General features: G+C 41.7%; 1 protein-coding gene across 4 annotated transcripts in view; it reads right to left on the reverse strand.

Annotated features, from left to right (window-relative positions):
• Ten-a (Teneurin-a transmembrane protein) overlaps positions 1–13,854 on the reverse strand; it is a 1,070,822-nt gene extending 1,056,968 nt beyond the window's left edge. For all 4 annotated transcript variants that reach the window (XM_076790528.1, XM_076790527.1, XM_076790526.1 and 1 more), the window contains exon 1: positions 13,386–13,854. The gene's annotated coding sequence lies outside the window, so the exon portion shown is untranslated. The remainder of the gene's footprint in view (positions 1–13,385) is intronic.
• Between the last annotated feature and the right edge of the window lie 333 nt (positions 13,855–14,187).

Below are 14,187 nucleotides of genomic sequence, written 5' to 3' on the forward strand. Positions count from 1 at the left end.
ACACATTCTTCTGATTTGTATAAAGTAATGTGAAATACTCGCTTTTAGCGCTCCGTAAACCTGATGACAAGTTGTAAAAGACAAGACTATACTAAGCTAGGCTATATTGCAAGGCGTCTCGCGTTCGAATCACAGCCATCCGCGTTTAATCGTTTCTTCATTTGATATTCGTCCGGTCCCCGCCGCGCATGATCCCACCCCGCTCGGGTAGACTTACGTTGGCAATGGCGAGGGTAGTTTGTATCGACGACACGGCGATACCAGGCGATTCAGGGGGTGCTTCATCGGCAGACGATGCGCAGCACTTCATTCGACTTCGAGCTGCAACGCAGCGGCCCCCATCCCGCCGGACCATCTCCGCTATTCAATACCCATTAATTTTAATGGATGTTGGCGGTTAGTTTAACACGTTTCATATTCCCGGGCACAATGGACGCTGGCTCCGGAACAATTTCGCGATGGGGAACGTTAAACACCTGAGATGCAGCCTCCGTACGATTGACATAAATGACTCTGCGCCGTATTCTACGCGCCGGGGGAACTTTACCTACCCGCGGAAGTGCTTTTTACAAGAGCCGGGCGCACGGGAAAGAGAGAACCTGCAAGTTTTACATCGTTTTACGAATTTCAATCCGCACGACCCTGCCCTCGCACGTCTTCGTCCTCGTACTTCCACGTCTGGCCAAACGTCGCTATCAAGTCGGACCCAAGTCTTTTGGAAAATACTCGTCTCTGCTAAGTTTGCATTGTTGGAAGCACTTCTCAGTGTCGTGAATACAAAAAGAGAATGGACGAGAATGAGCCCAGAAATTTAAAAGAAAAAAAAAGTAGTGCATTCCATGATAGACAGACTGGAAGCGGTTATAAACAATGAGGGTTTACACACGAAATAATAATACCATCTACAAACTTATGAGTGTTCCAATCAAATTTGTTTTGATACTCTAAAATTAAACAGCCAACATTTATGATTAGACAGCGGATCTTTATGCGGAATAACAATTTTCTACCTAAATTGCAACAAGTTGGAACGAAATAGAAATTTGTTTTCTTTCCTAATACGTTCAGCAAGTTGAAAGTAATATAACAGTATTTTTAGATTACTCTAACGTTTTCACTGTTTCGAATTACACCTACTCACTCTTGTCATAAACGCATAATATCCGCTGTCTAGTTATGATCAATACAATAAATTAACCTAATATTTTGCATTTTCTTTCAGTCACATGCGTAACTGTAGGCGTACGAATAACTTGTACTTGAAGATTAAAACCAATGACACTGTATTCAACCTGTTATTTGCGGTGGTATACTGTTAACCGTGGAAGACGTACAGACAGACGAAGTACCATCTCGTCGCGTCCAGCAAAGGGGTAGCGTTCGACTCACCCCCGGTCGCACATTATCGAACGATTTTCTCGGAAGTTTCGTAGGGGTTCGACAGGCTGTCGCCCGAACTGTCTCGTCCCAGGTCGCCGGAATATCGAAGGAAAATTCCGCGGAAAAGAAAAGTGATTACCCAGTGACGGCACTGGGTCAAGTATGACTCGAAGCGAGACGCGAGAACCAGTCGTTACGCTCAGGGTGAGCAGGGTGCACGGGGGTGGATCTCCGGAATTAGTGATCTCTCTGAGGCACCCCCGGCGCCCTGTTCGCGTGTTCACCCCCGCCGGTCGATTAAACGTTTCGTCTCATTGAAAAGGTAATTCCTTTTCGCCACCCTCTCCCCCCTTCCTCACGACACGCGAGAAACGAAACGCGCGAGGTTTTCCTTTCAATGTTTCAACATTCATCCACTCCCGTCGCGCTGGAAAACCCTTTGGCGTGACGAGCACCGTGGGAGTACAAGCGGAAAGCCAGCGAAACGTTCCGCAAACAGACGAGGACGATTCTTAAGGGTGCGTCGCACACCGCGTGGGGGTGGGGCCGTGGGGTTAATCAAAGCACAAAAGAAGAAAAACCGCGTCCGAGAATATCGGTTACCCGTCGCCCGCCTCGTAGACACAATGAAATGATTTTCTGTTTATTATTCTCATTACTGCCGTCCTCCGACGTCTTTGTCGTATTATTACTAGACCGTGCGCAAGACTCGTTTTCAGAGATTGTTCTGTGCAATCGAGAATAAAGGCGTTCAGTTCGCAAGAAGCATGAGGATGTTCGAGTGTGCCACGACGATTGCGATCTTTGTTGAAAATGTAAATACAGAGCCGAATAGTTTTCACTAGACTCCGGATCTTTCTGCGAAATTAAAACTTTCTGCATTTACTATACGATGTAGGAGCCACTTAAGAACGTTTTCCTTTTTCTGTAATATTCTTTCAATCTTTACACTGTGCCAAATTGCAGCTACTCATTTTTGTCATAAACAAATAAAATCAAAATTGTCTGACCCTCAGAACATCTGTTATAATCTTATATAAAGAAAAAAATTGAATCATTTACGACATTTAATAAATTTATTTTAGAAAAGTCTGAAGAATCGAAAAATTGATAAATAAAAGATTAAATGAAACTAATTACAACTAGACAGGAAAAATCACAATAATACACAAGGATAATGGTATTCGTTTTATTAATAGTTTATTTTAGCGTGGTCGCATTAACCGCGAGGTCATCAGCGACCACCTGGCTTAAATATAATCAATGATATAATTCAATTTATAAATATTAGTAATTTTAAATAATAAAATGAAATTTTATAATAACCAAACTGCGGACTTCTGTGCAAAAATAAAAGTTGTTTGAATTCATTGCAAGGTAAGGATCCACATAGCCATGTACATTGAACTCTTGATATATGTCAACAACACGGCCAGCGTCGTTTATCGTCCAGGAGACATACCTGAGCTGTGTTATGTTTGCACTCTTCGACCTTCGTGACGGTAGTGGGGATAATTCCGCGACGTTGGCGACATATACAGAGAAAACACTGTAGTACTCTTTTTAATAATTTCCAGAAGCTCCAAATGCATAAAATCTGTAGTCTAAAATATCACAGAAAACTCGTTAACGTAAATATTTCCTAGCATTTCCCAAGTTTAGAATCGCGACAAGCGCACGAAGACCTAATCACGACGATTAGCGTACCGTCACAAACTTTCGCTGCCGTAGGATCGATTACACGAAACGTGGACGCAAATGTCCCGTAGCATACTTGTCACGTGTGGACCGATGGAGGAATGAAGAATGAACTTTATCAATTTCGAGACGTTCAATCCGTGTGCGTTATTCACAGATCCCATTTGACCATGCACGCCGCGCAATAACGGACCGCGCTCGTCGAGTTTATTTATAAACGGTCATCTCTCCTCTCTCTCTCTCTCTCTCTCTCTCTCTCTCTCTCTCTCTCTCTATCTCTCTATCTCTCTCTCTCTCTCTTTCTCCGTTTCCATCCTTAATTTCCCCGCTTTCCGTTTGCAATTTTCATGAGCTCGCGAAATAAAGTCGGAAACGAAAGGCCGCGTCGCGCCGGTGTAATGAACATTCCTTGAAGACCGAAACAACGCTGCACCATTTAAAAAAAAACCAAAGGAGAGGGACAGAGAGAAGAAAAAAGGAGAACCGCTTTGACAAGGAGAGTTGAGCTCGGTGCTTAATTGACAACGACGACCCGACGACGGTCGAACGGCAAATTAATTAGCCCGGGGATGCATGGGAAACTATTTGCGATGATGGGACAATGGTTGGTCAGATGTGGAGCACCGTCCAGAAACATTTTTACATTGTGGAATCGTGTGGAATCGTCGAAATTTTCATATTTTAACGAAATCTTTTCCAGGAAACAATGGCGATGAAACGCTCCTGATGACGTTGCTTCCTGCAATGAAGATACATATCGTAATTACTGGACCGTTGGTCTTTGTGCATTTGTGGAATGTGGAAATTCGTAGAATACGAAGAACAATTTATTTTGTCAAGGATTACTAAGATTTTTAGTTTAATTTTGAATCCGTTCGACTTCCAATCAATGAAAGAAATCTTTTTTTCTCTCGGTTCAATTTCTATGGAACAACCTTTGTGTACTGGAAATTGTATAAGGATCCTTCCGTCTGGTAATTTTCTGGATTGCAGATTTTTCTGCAAAATGAAAATTGTTAATTGCAAGATACAATCTTAGCTGGGAACGTGTTAATAAAACAACCTTTGTGCAATAGAACTCGGCCGTGTTCTCTCGGTTGAAAAATTAGTGCACCGTGTTCGGGTGCATCGAGTCTGCTGCATCCCGGCACCTGCAGGCCTGTGCATCAGCCGACCGAGATCAGAGATCCTCTTTCATCGAGCATCGCGATCAGCCGGAAGGTTCTGCCGCGCCGATGCACGCGACTCGAACTTAACCCGGCTCTCTAATGAACCACGTTGCAACAATGAAATTTCATGGACAAGAGATCGGGAGGATGGGGAGGGAAAGGAGGCTGAGAGAGAGAGAGAGAGAGAGAGTAAGAGAGAGAGAGAGGAGAGGAGAGGAGCCTTAGCTGGAGGCAAATCGATCTGTCGGCGCACGTAACACGCGGTTAAGTAGCGCGTTAAAACTCCGCGAACGTTCCGGGTATGCTTTCAGCATATTTGCATAGGACTCTACTTTGTGGCGGATGCACGCACACGCATCCGGCCGGTGCAGTGTCTACGACGCGAGGATGCATCACGGACGTTTGCATGGTCGCGTGAGGCGACAGCGAAATCGAGTCGCCGCTACACGAACTCGTAATCGAGAGAGTGTTTGACCCTCGGTCAACAAATGTTGACATCTTGACCCGCTCCTTTAGTGGGCCAAATTCCAGAAATTAATATTCTCCTCACTAAACCTTGGACCGTTTTTGACAATTTTGTGGCAGCCATAGCCAGGTCCGTTCAAATATCTATAATTCTCTTTTATACAGTTTTTAACCCACACGATGTTACAGAGATATTTTCTTGAGAAATTTTTTAGTATACAGTGAGTTCTCTGTATATGTCGCCAAGGCCTGGACAGTAAACGTCGCGGAATTATCCCCACTACCGCGGGGTATACCCCGTGAGGGGCCTAGGAGTGTAAACATTATTCGGGTCGGGTACTACGTTCAGCGTGAATATAAAGAATAGTATCTCCTGAACGATATATGTCGCAGGCTAGACCCGTGTTGTTGACAAATATCGAGAATTCACTGTATTTCTTTATTCAACTATCCTACGAAATCTGAATACTATCCTGGTATTATCACAAAGGAATATACATCAGACTCGTTTAGCGCTCGGTAGTTCCATTGTTGAGATCAATGTTAGTCTCCTGTCCTACTTAGTTTAACCCTTTGCACTCGGCGCTATTTTCATTCTAAAACTAAATTTTTCGTCCGTCTTAGAATATTTTCATTTTATCCATACGAAACTGATCCGATTTCCATATATAATATTTAAATGTTTAGTAGTCTATTAAATGCAAATTTCTTAATGAAACAAATATTTTGTAATATATTTTGCAATTTCTTTGAAATAATGCCACAAAAATTTCTAGTGGTGCTTCAGAGTCACCACTCGAGTGCTAAGGGTTAATCCTAGTTTACTCTTTGGCTCGGGGGTGTAAAACATCTGTATTCAACACAACTGGAAGACTGTTTATCGCAAAACAAAAAGAAGAATGCTGCAAAAAGATTGATTACCATACAGTTTCTGTTATGTTTTAAAAGTCAGCACGTACCGCACGTGCAGAAATGAAGTCTCCTGTTACAACAAACGGGGACCAACTTCGAATTTCTTGGCCAAGCAGACCGAAGTAAATAATACACTGCCACGAGAAACTTTGACAAAGCGTCGAAATGATCATAGCTCGAGGGTCGAGAAGTTCGGATACTCTCGCGAGGAAAATAGCGCCAACTAGCCGTTCCAAGATGATCGATCGTCCAACGGGAGGATCGATGATGATTGCCGGACTCATTTGTCTTGGCACATCGTGCGATCTTCTCGAAACACGTTCCGCATCGCGTGACGAGTTAGAATATTTAGAGAGTTCTCGAGGAAATTAAGGCGCGTATGGAGATTTCTTTCTTTTGCTCCCTACGGTAGCGCCGTTGGCGGCCGTTCTCGATTCTCAGCGGGAGAGAACAAGAGAGAAAGGGGTGAACAACGGTCTTTTGACTTACTACGGTTGGTCACAAAAGTTTACATACTACTGACGAACTCCGAACAGTCCTGTGCAGCAAATGTTCTGAACTTGCTGCAGAAATTAATTAGACTGTTGCTGGAAAATGGACAGTATCCGAAAAATGATCATGTTCCTATAGAGTCTTTTCTCGATACATGTCGCAAATACCTGGCTGATAAAAGTCGCAGAACTATCCCCACTACCGCGGGGTATACCCCGTGAGGGGCCGCGGAGTGGATCAAAGAATAGTATCTCCTACAGAATATATGTCACTGGCAAGACCCGTGTTGTTGACATAAATCGAGAAACCGCTGCTTCATATTTAACGAAAATAAATTGTACTTTTAAATTAACGAATAATTGCCATGGATAACTTCATATTACTATATCGATTGTGCTGATGTATTTATGATAAAAATTACTAGGTGAAGTATCGAATTGTGAGGACATTAAAAATATGGCAATTATCATCAATTTATTACGATTATTGAAAGAAGTGCATTTTTAGTTTAATTTCTATTGCTGACAAATAAAGATTCGCAGTCTAATCGTAAATCACAAAAGCTAATTTAGAAAAGTCTTGTACAGCCATCTTGGTTGTGTGCCTAGATTCATTTTGTTGTGCTTTGGATTTATTAAGGTCCTCATGGAATGTGCAAAAATCAATTTCTTTCACCATTTTTGCAGATTTAACAGGCGCATGCAGAATCTACTAAAATGTTCGAAATATTTGACATACAGATTTATTATTGATACTTGTTCGTTTCGAGAGCGGTTTAAAGCTCTCGCTGAGCAACCGCGTTAATAATTTTTTTCACCGAAACATTGCTAATGACAGGACTCGCCGAACTCTTCACGTATCTCAAGTTTCATAGTCCTCGATATTTACAGTTTTATCAGAAGTTCCAGGAATCCCTGGCCCGTTGTCACAATTATTCCTCCGAGGTAAGATTAAATATACAAATGTAATAGAAATTAACTATGCTCGGGATACTCCAAGTTCTCATCGTTCCTCCTTCATATTTCCATAATTGAGAGGAAAATGCAAACGCCACTGTTTTAGATCGGGAGCGAACGGGTAAGTATCCTGAAGAACTTGAACATCTCATTTCAGACGGTCGATAAATTAAAGAACAACATCCGCTGTGCAATTATTCAGGTCGTTCTCAACTCTTTAACGCATTACACTATTATCCAATACCGTCGAAAACTTTTTAACACAGCCAACCATTATATTTATTTTCGTTTATATTCGATTCAAACGAATTATTTCATTTTTCAATAGCAGCAACAATTGTAATCTTGAATCGACAAAACGTCCCGAGGAATATAATTTAATAATTTCTTTGACGTTCATTATTTTTCAAAAGAATTTTGCAGCTTCTATTTTACATAGAATAAAGAAAGGAAATGAATCGATAGGAATTAAAATTTGTGAATAGGCATTTTCCAATTGTCTAAACGAGTCTGCCTAATGTCGCTTAACAGATAATCGACATAGTGAGCGACTTATGGAAAAAATTGACAAAATTTTCAAATAATTCGTTACAAATCATATATAATAAAAGTAATCTAGTCATATGTAATAATGTCAATACATATAAACCAACGAACAAATGAATAATTTAAATCAATTGAAGCTGATCAAAGAGGGAATAAAACAAATTTATATGAAACAATTACGAACGTTAATATAAAACGAGAAAGAAGGAATTATTATCGCCTAACGGGCACAGAATAAAAATCAGCTAGAATTTTTATTCGCGTGAAGAACAGTTTCTTCGCGTTTATTCGAGGCAAGAAAACATTTTTTATCGCGCCGGATAAACAATATTCGCGGAGTTTCGCCGTCATCTCGTATCGAAACGAAGTTACCGCGAGTGTATAAAAGTGGCGAACGTTCAAACGTTCAATTTGCTATTCACCGCGTTCCACTCTGCGATTCAGTTACGCGCGGAGTTCACGTATCGAGTTAAATTTATTAGCGATCCCATTCGTTTTCCGATTTAATACTTACTTCCAGCGTCGCGCTTAAACCGCGTTATAATCATCGAGAGAGCACCTACCGGGCTGTTGTGTCTTATCCTGCTCTTCCTTTCTTTCTTTTTCTCTTTGTTCGTCTACAAGTGAAACAAACGATCCGGTTGTAGCCGAAATCGAGCGCAGCCGAAACGACCGCTTGTTACGATTCGGGGACGAATTAACGCGCGTTAAAAGCGCCGCGTGACTTATCATACCGCGAAATGAAGTTATGCCGGTGAAATTGGCCGCGTTATACTCTAATAAAAGCGAATCACGTTGTCCGTATAACTCGCGGTTACCGCGATGTCGCCTAAGTGGATCATTCCGAGCTATATCATTGGTAACGCGCCGGATAAAACTCGCACGGCCGATGTAACGTCGCCCGGTTTTACCCGCTTTAAAAAACTACAAAGTTAATTTAATCGGACGCGCACACGACCAGACACTCCCCCTCCGCCCCCCGGAAACGCGTGTATAGCTCTCGCTGATTTAATCGGCGATTACGCTACGCGGATATTTCGCAAACGCGAACCCGCGCGAGTCTAGCTTTTTACAAAACGCGAAAACCGTGGCCCCGAGAGAGTGCCACCGACGGTCCGGCCACGCGTAAAACGAAAGCATAAACCAACCGCCGCGAATCCCGAAATTATTCGAGCGACAAAATGCTCTCAATATTTACGGCCGCTAAACGACGGATTCGCTTAATGCCGGACGAAGTGGAATTAGGGGTGCACGCGTTTGATTGATCATGCCGACTCTAAAACGAGATTTTATTTCGTTACTCCTCCTCTAGATTCTCATTCGTCAACAGCCAGTTTAACATTGAAACTCGAAATGGAACTAGGGGAGCACGGTGACTCGCGTTCGATTGATCATACGTGCTCTAAAACGGAGTTTTATTTGCAAAATGGCATTCACGTTTGTTCACATATTGGTCCATGCTGAGAATCGTCCCATTTCAATGTTAATTTTTCAGCGGCCCAGTTTAATGTTAAAACTATCTGTCTAAACAACTTGTCTCTAATTTTGTCGTTTGGGATGTAATTTTTGGATGGATGCTAAAGGGACGAAGATCGAAGAGAGTAGTAGTTTGAAAATACCTTGTGCTCGTGTTTCAGGAGAAGTATCAGAAATAATTTTGCAAAATTCGCACACGCGACGCTTTTCATTAGCTTCATCAGGTAAAAAGGGAGAGCGAGACGGAGGTAAGCGCATCGTTTCCCAGACAGAAAAGCTCCTTGTTCGTCCCGCGGTGTCCCGGGCTCTGTTTATTACTTTTCCCCCAAAATTAAACGAAATATTTACCGCGAACGCTCCGCTTTCATGCAGGCAATAACCCCGCCCGCCAAAAGAACGTCTCCGAGACCCGTTCTAGTTGACGCAGTGGCGCCAAACACACCGTTACCCTATTTCTCGAGGCACGTAACTCCCGGGACCCTCTCTCGCTTCCAGTCGATTATAATTTCATTCTGCCGAATTTCCCGCGATTAATGTGGCTGCGCGGAACACCGTTCTCTCTAATTAAATCCCGCGTACAAGCCTGAGCACAGTTTCGAATCCGCCGTTCGTTCGATCGATCGCGGCCTCCTCTCGCACCATCGCGAAGAAATCGAACGGCGTAACTCGCGAGGCGTACCTCGGGACCGCGAGAAATCGCGAAATGGGGGAAACAATCTTGGGGGAAAATCGCATTCTGATTTTTTCTGACAGCAGAAGATTTTTTCATCACAGATGCGTAGTCCCGTGATTCATTTATGGTTTTGCCAAGGATTTAGTAGCACTTTTAACGTAGTTTTGCTATAATGCATTTTCAGAGAGTAGCCAGAAAGTGCAAGAATTTAATTACTGCAAATCTTGAATTTTTTCGTTTCGTTAAAAGTTTCTTTAGCCTGCTATCTTGATTTGCTTTGAAGGAAAATGTTATAAATTTTCTTCTGGGTTGGAAATTGTTGCACGTCAACAACTGCACAGTATTAAATTAAAAAGGAATTGTTTTCATCACTAAAAACTATGTCACTCACAAATATTTTCAGCAATCATAGCTATTTTAACTGCTCAATTAAAATCAAGCAGAAGAACAAAATCGGAACTGCTTATTTCTTTTCAATCTGACATTGTAAATTATTCATCGAATGTACGAAATTATACATAGAAGTTTGAGAAGGTCAATTTGATCTGGTAGGTTTAGTGTTAAATGTTAAGCGACAAGACACACGTATCAACTAAATACTTTTTTGACACGGTCTTTCACAGGATGGTTATACTAAAAAAAAAGAATGATTTTATTCGCAGGAGAATTGAAGCTGTATTCGACTCTTAACGCACAAAACTATTTTCCGCTATACAATATTCCATTGCCGGAGCATCAAATGGATTTTTAAATTTCTCTCAACGCGATTGTCAAGAGAAGATTGATGCCATTCGATACCTCGTGGTAAAAGCTCTCGCGCGTGCATGCGAAACGTATATGTTTGTGCGTTTTGCAAACATTTGACCGTGGACAAATCGCAGATTCCGGTTCGAGACAATTAGACCGTGTTGACGGGTAACAACAACGAAAGTTCAATAAAATTGTTCCGCATCGATCGCGAGAGAACAACAACCAGATAGAAATTTATTTCTTCGTTCAATCATTTTCTACTTTTCTGCTAGTTCATTTCTCTCGCGAATGGAGGAAATCTGCGGTCTGCCATGAACTCGATCGAAAGGTACAGATCGTATTGAAACCGCCCAATTTGCCAGGGATCTATCCAGTCTAAAGATGCCCTCATCCGAAAGATTCAGGAAGTTCAGTCGAAATAAAAGAATTTCAAATATGCTCTGAAGAATCGGGGTCACTATCACAAACAAAGGAGGTCACATAAAATACAGGCTGCGGCAAATAAATCTCCCGGATCTGGATCCGCCATTGTTAGTACTTTGGTAAGGCAGGGGAGGCTGTGGAAAAAGGATCTTTCAGTAACAGGAGCCTGAGAATATAGGTATATTGAAAATGAAGGTCATAGCGATTCGATGATACAATCCGTAAGAAATTCCTTCAAATTCACTAAAAGTTTTTTCGTAGCCATATGTGGTATTAAAAATTGTCGAGTCGGTGGAATGAAATTGAGGTGCAAGAATTTCGAGCGTTTTCAACAATATCACAAATAAACTCCCAGATTGGACATGTGCTATCGAGTGTCACTAAAGGAATGGCATACCAAACATTGCTTCAGGATTGCAGCTAGCTTTATCAAAGGACAAAATTCCTTTGAACGTGTTTTACACGCAGTAGCATCGAACAATAACCGTGAACGAAGTTTAGAGAGCCTCGAACATTTAAAGGAAGAGCTGATTTGTTCAAGAAGCATTGTTTTCTAGCATTATAGCGTGATCTCGAGATTAACAACCGTGAAATTGTATCCACTGCGATTTACTACCGAGCTTTCAGCGGTCGTGCCAAAAATTTCAACACGACTATTCGCACGTTCTATGTTACGCAACGCCTCCCGGTTTCCATTATAAAATAGTTCAAATAATTTTCAATCGCGGAGCGAGCTTCAACAGACTCGTGGAATCTAGTTCAAAGACAAATGAGAAAGTCTAGGTATTGATAAATGTCTATTCTAGAAAACTCGAACAGGTTGGAGGGTAAACACTGTTCAGGATTTCGAACTTGCAGAAGGTTAAACGCTATTCGCGATTTGAATAATTTCATTTCCAGCGGAATTCAGACTACCGAATGTTGAAGGTGGTTCTACACTACAAAGAAGTAGAATATATATGTGGAGTTTACTTCTTAGATTTTTAATGTGTAACTTTTGCAACCAGTCCTTTCTCCTGCCATTTTACAATTGTATTATTCCATCTTTCTTCACAGAAAAACTCACAGAAAATCACAGAAAAATAATAGGTATTTTGTGTCAACATAGAAGGAACAAAATAGCCTAAAATTATAAAAACCCTAAAATTATTTGTAGAAAGCATCCTGTCATATCGTTGTAACTTATTTTTCATCAACGTTGCATTAACTCATAGTTATAAATTCCTTTCCTTTCATTTAGATTTTTATAGCAGCATATTTTCAACAAAAATTTTTAAATGGAAAGCATTAAAAAAGTAAAAGATACATTTAATCTACTTTTTTAACGTTAAAGAATAAAACGATAATCATGAGGCGATGAATGACTAAAAATCCAAAATTAGATATTCTGTCAGTTTATACAAGGAGCACTACTAATTTTGGGAAAATCCAAAATAAATCTTTTGCCTTTACGGTAATAGTGTCTGTCATATCGATCATATTCGAGCGCCACACAATTTTACGTCCATTTTTAGAACAAATTTTCGTCATTATATATTTATGTAAAACGAATATTATTAGAATTTACAGTATCGAAAACCGTTGAAGGAGAAATCACTGTGATCTATTATATCTTTCCATTTCCAGTTTCGTTACTAAAATTTCATTAATTCGATGGGACACTTTGGGGTAATAGTGTCACTCGCGGTAATACTGGAATGCTTTTAAAAAGGCGACTTTTCTGAAATTGGACCGAATTGATCGAATTTTTTTTAGAAGCTGGATTACTATATGAAAAAAAGCGATTTTGTCAGAATCGCGGAGAACATTTTCAAGGTTGTTTTTTTACAATATTTTGATGTTGACTGGAATGAAAAATTCAAAAACTCCATTTGGTAGATATGAAGAACTACATAATTGACACAGGGCTACAAAACGTATTTTGTAAATTTTCAATGTAGGATAAAAAGGTTGTAAAAGATAACTATTAAAGTTTTCTCTGCAATTTAATTGCAGTTTTCTCAATTTTCAAAAAATTCGGGTCATATGGTCCAATTTCAAAAAGGTCATCGTTCTTATAAAAGTGTCCAAATATTACTGTGAGTGACTGTCTCACCCCAAGATGTCCAATCAAATTAATATAATTTAGTTAGCCAAACGGAAATCGAAAGATCATCGCTATACAGCGGATCTTTATGCAAAATAAAAAAAGTTTGCATCGATTGCAAGACACATGAGCAAAATAAAAGTCGATTTCTTCTTTTAATTATTCTATCAAGTTGAAACCAACGCGCTGACATCCTCAAATCTTTTGAACATGTCCACAGCTTGAAATTGTGGTTACCAATTTCAGTCGTGAATGCATAAAATCCATAAAATGCATAAAATAAACGAATTACAAAAACATCGAAGCCACGCGGATCTCGCGCACAGCATGCGCGCTCGTCCCTTTGAATCCGAGCTCACCTCAATTCGATGCTCTGGTTCCGCTTGTCATTGATGCTAACAATCACGTCCCTAGGTTGTATGGTGTTGTCCTCGTTGCACTTCGTGGTAGTCACTTTGCCGCACGGCTGTTCCGCGGTCTCTTAAAGAAGAGCGGCTGCTCGAGCGGTTCCGCGCGCGGAATCTCACCACACGTTGCACCGGGCCGTCAAATACATTAATCCAAAGGGCCCCGCGGACAACAAACCCTGAACACCCCCTGAACTCCTGTACGAATAAACGAACCACCTGGAACCGGTCACAACTCGACAAAACCACAGTCAAAAATCTCCGAATCGAACCTCCACGACGACACTGAACCAACAACACTGAGGTCTCTTATGTCTGGGCACACGCGACAGTCACGAGGAAGATTCCCGGCCTTCCTGCACCCGCGCAATCCAGAGGGAACCGCGTCGAACACCGGAGATCGAAATGTGGTTTCGATCGACGCGCGATCGCGAGGCTGGAGAAAAAACCGGACGAGAAGAAAGATCGAACGAGCGACAGGAGGGATGGTCGGCACGTGCGACGCTCGGGCAGGATCGAGCAGGTGCTCAGCTGATCGAGGATCCAGCGGCAGGATCACGCGAAACACGCACGACGGAAGCGAGCCAGGGGCGGGTAGCAGGCGCGCGTGTATTTACCCGCGCGGCGACGTAAACACTCCGCACGAAAGCTCTCGACTGGCTCGGGCAGGGATGACCGAGAGAGCGGGTACAGTTCGGTGTCTCGCGCAAGCAGCTCGGCAACGGTAACAGTGCGCAAGCTGTGCTTTTGTGCG

Source organism: Halictus rubicundus, chromosome 7 (assembly GCF_050948215.1).
Source record: "Halictus rubicundus isolate RS-2024b chromosome 7, iyHalRubi1_principal, whole genome shotgun sequence".
NCBI classification, from domain to species: Eukaryota; Metazoa; Arthropoda; class Insecta; order Hymenoptera; family Halictidae; genus Halictus; species Halictus rubicundus.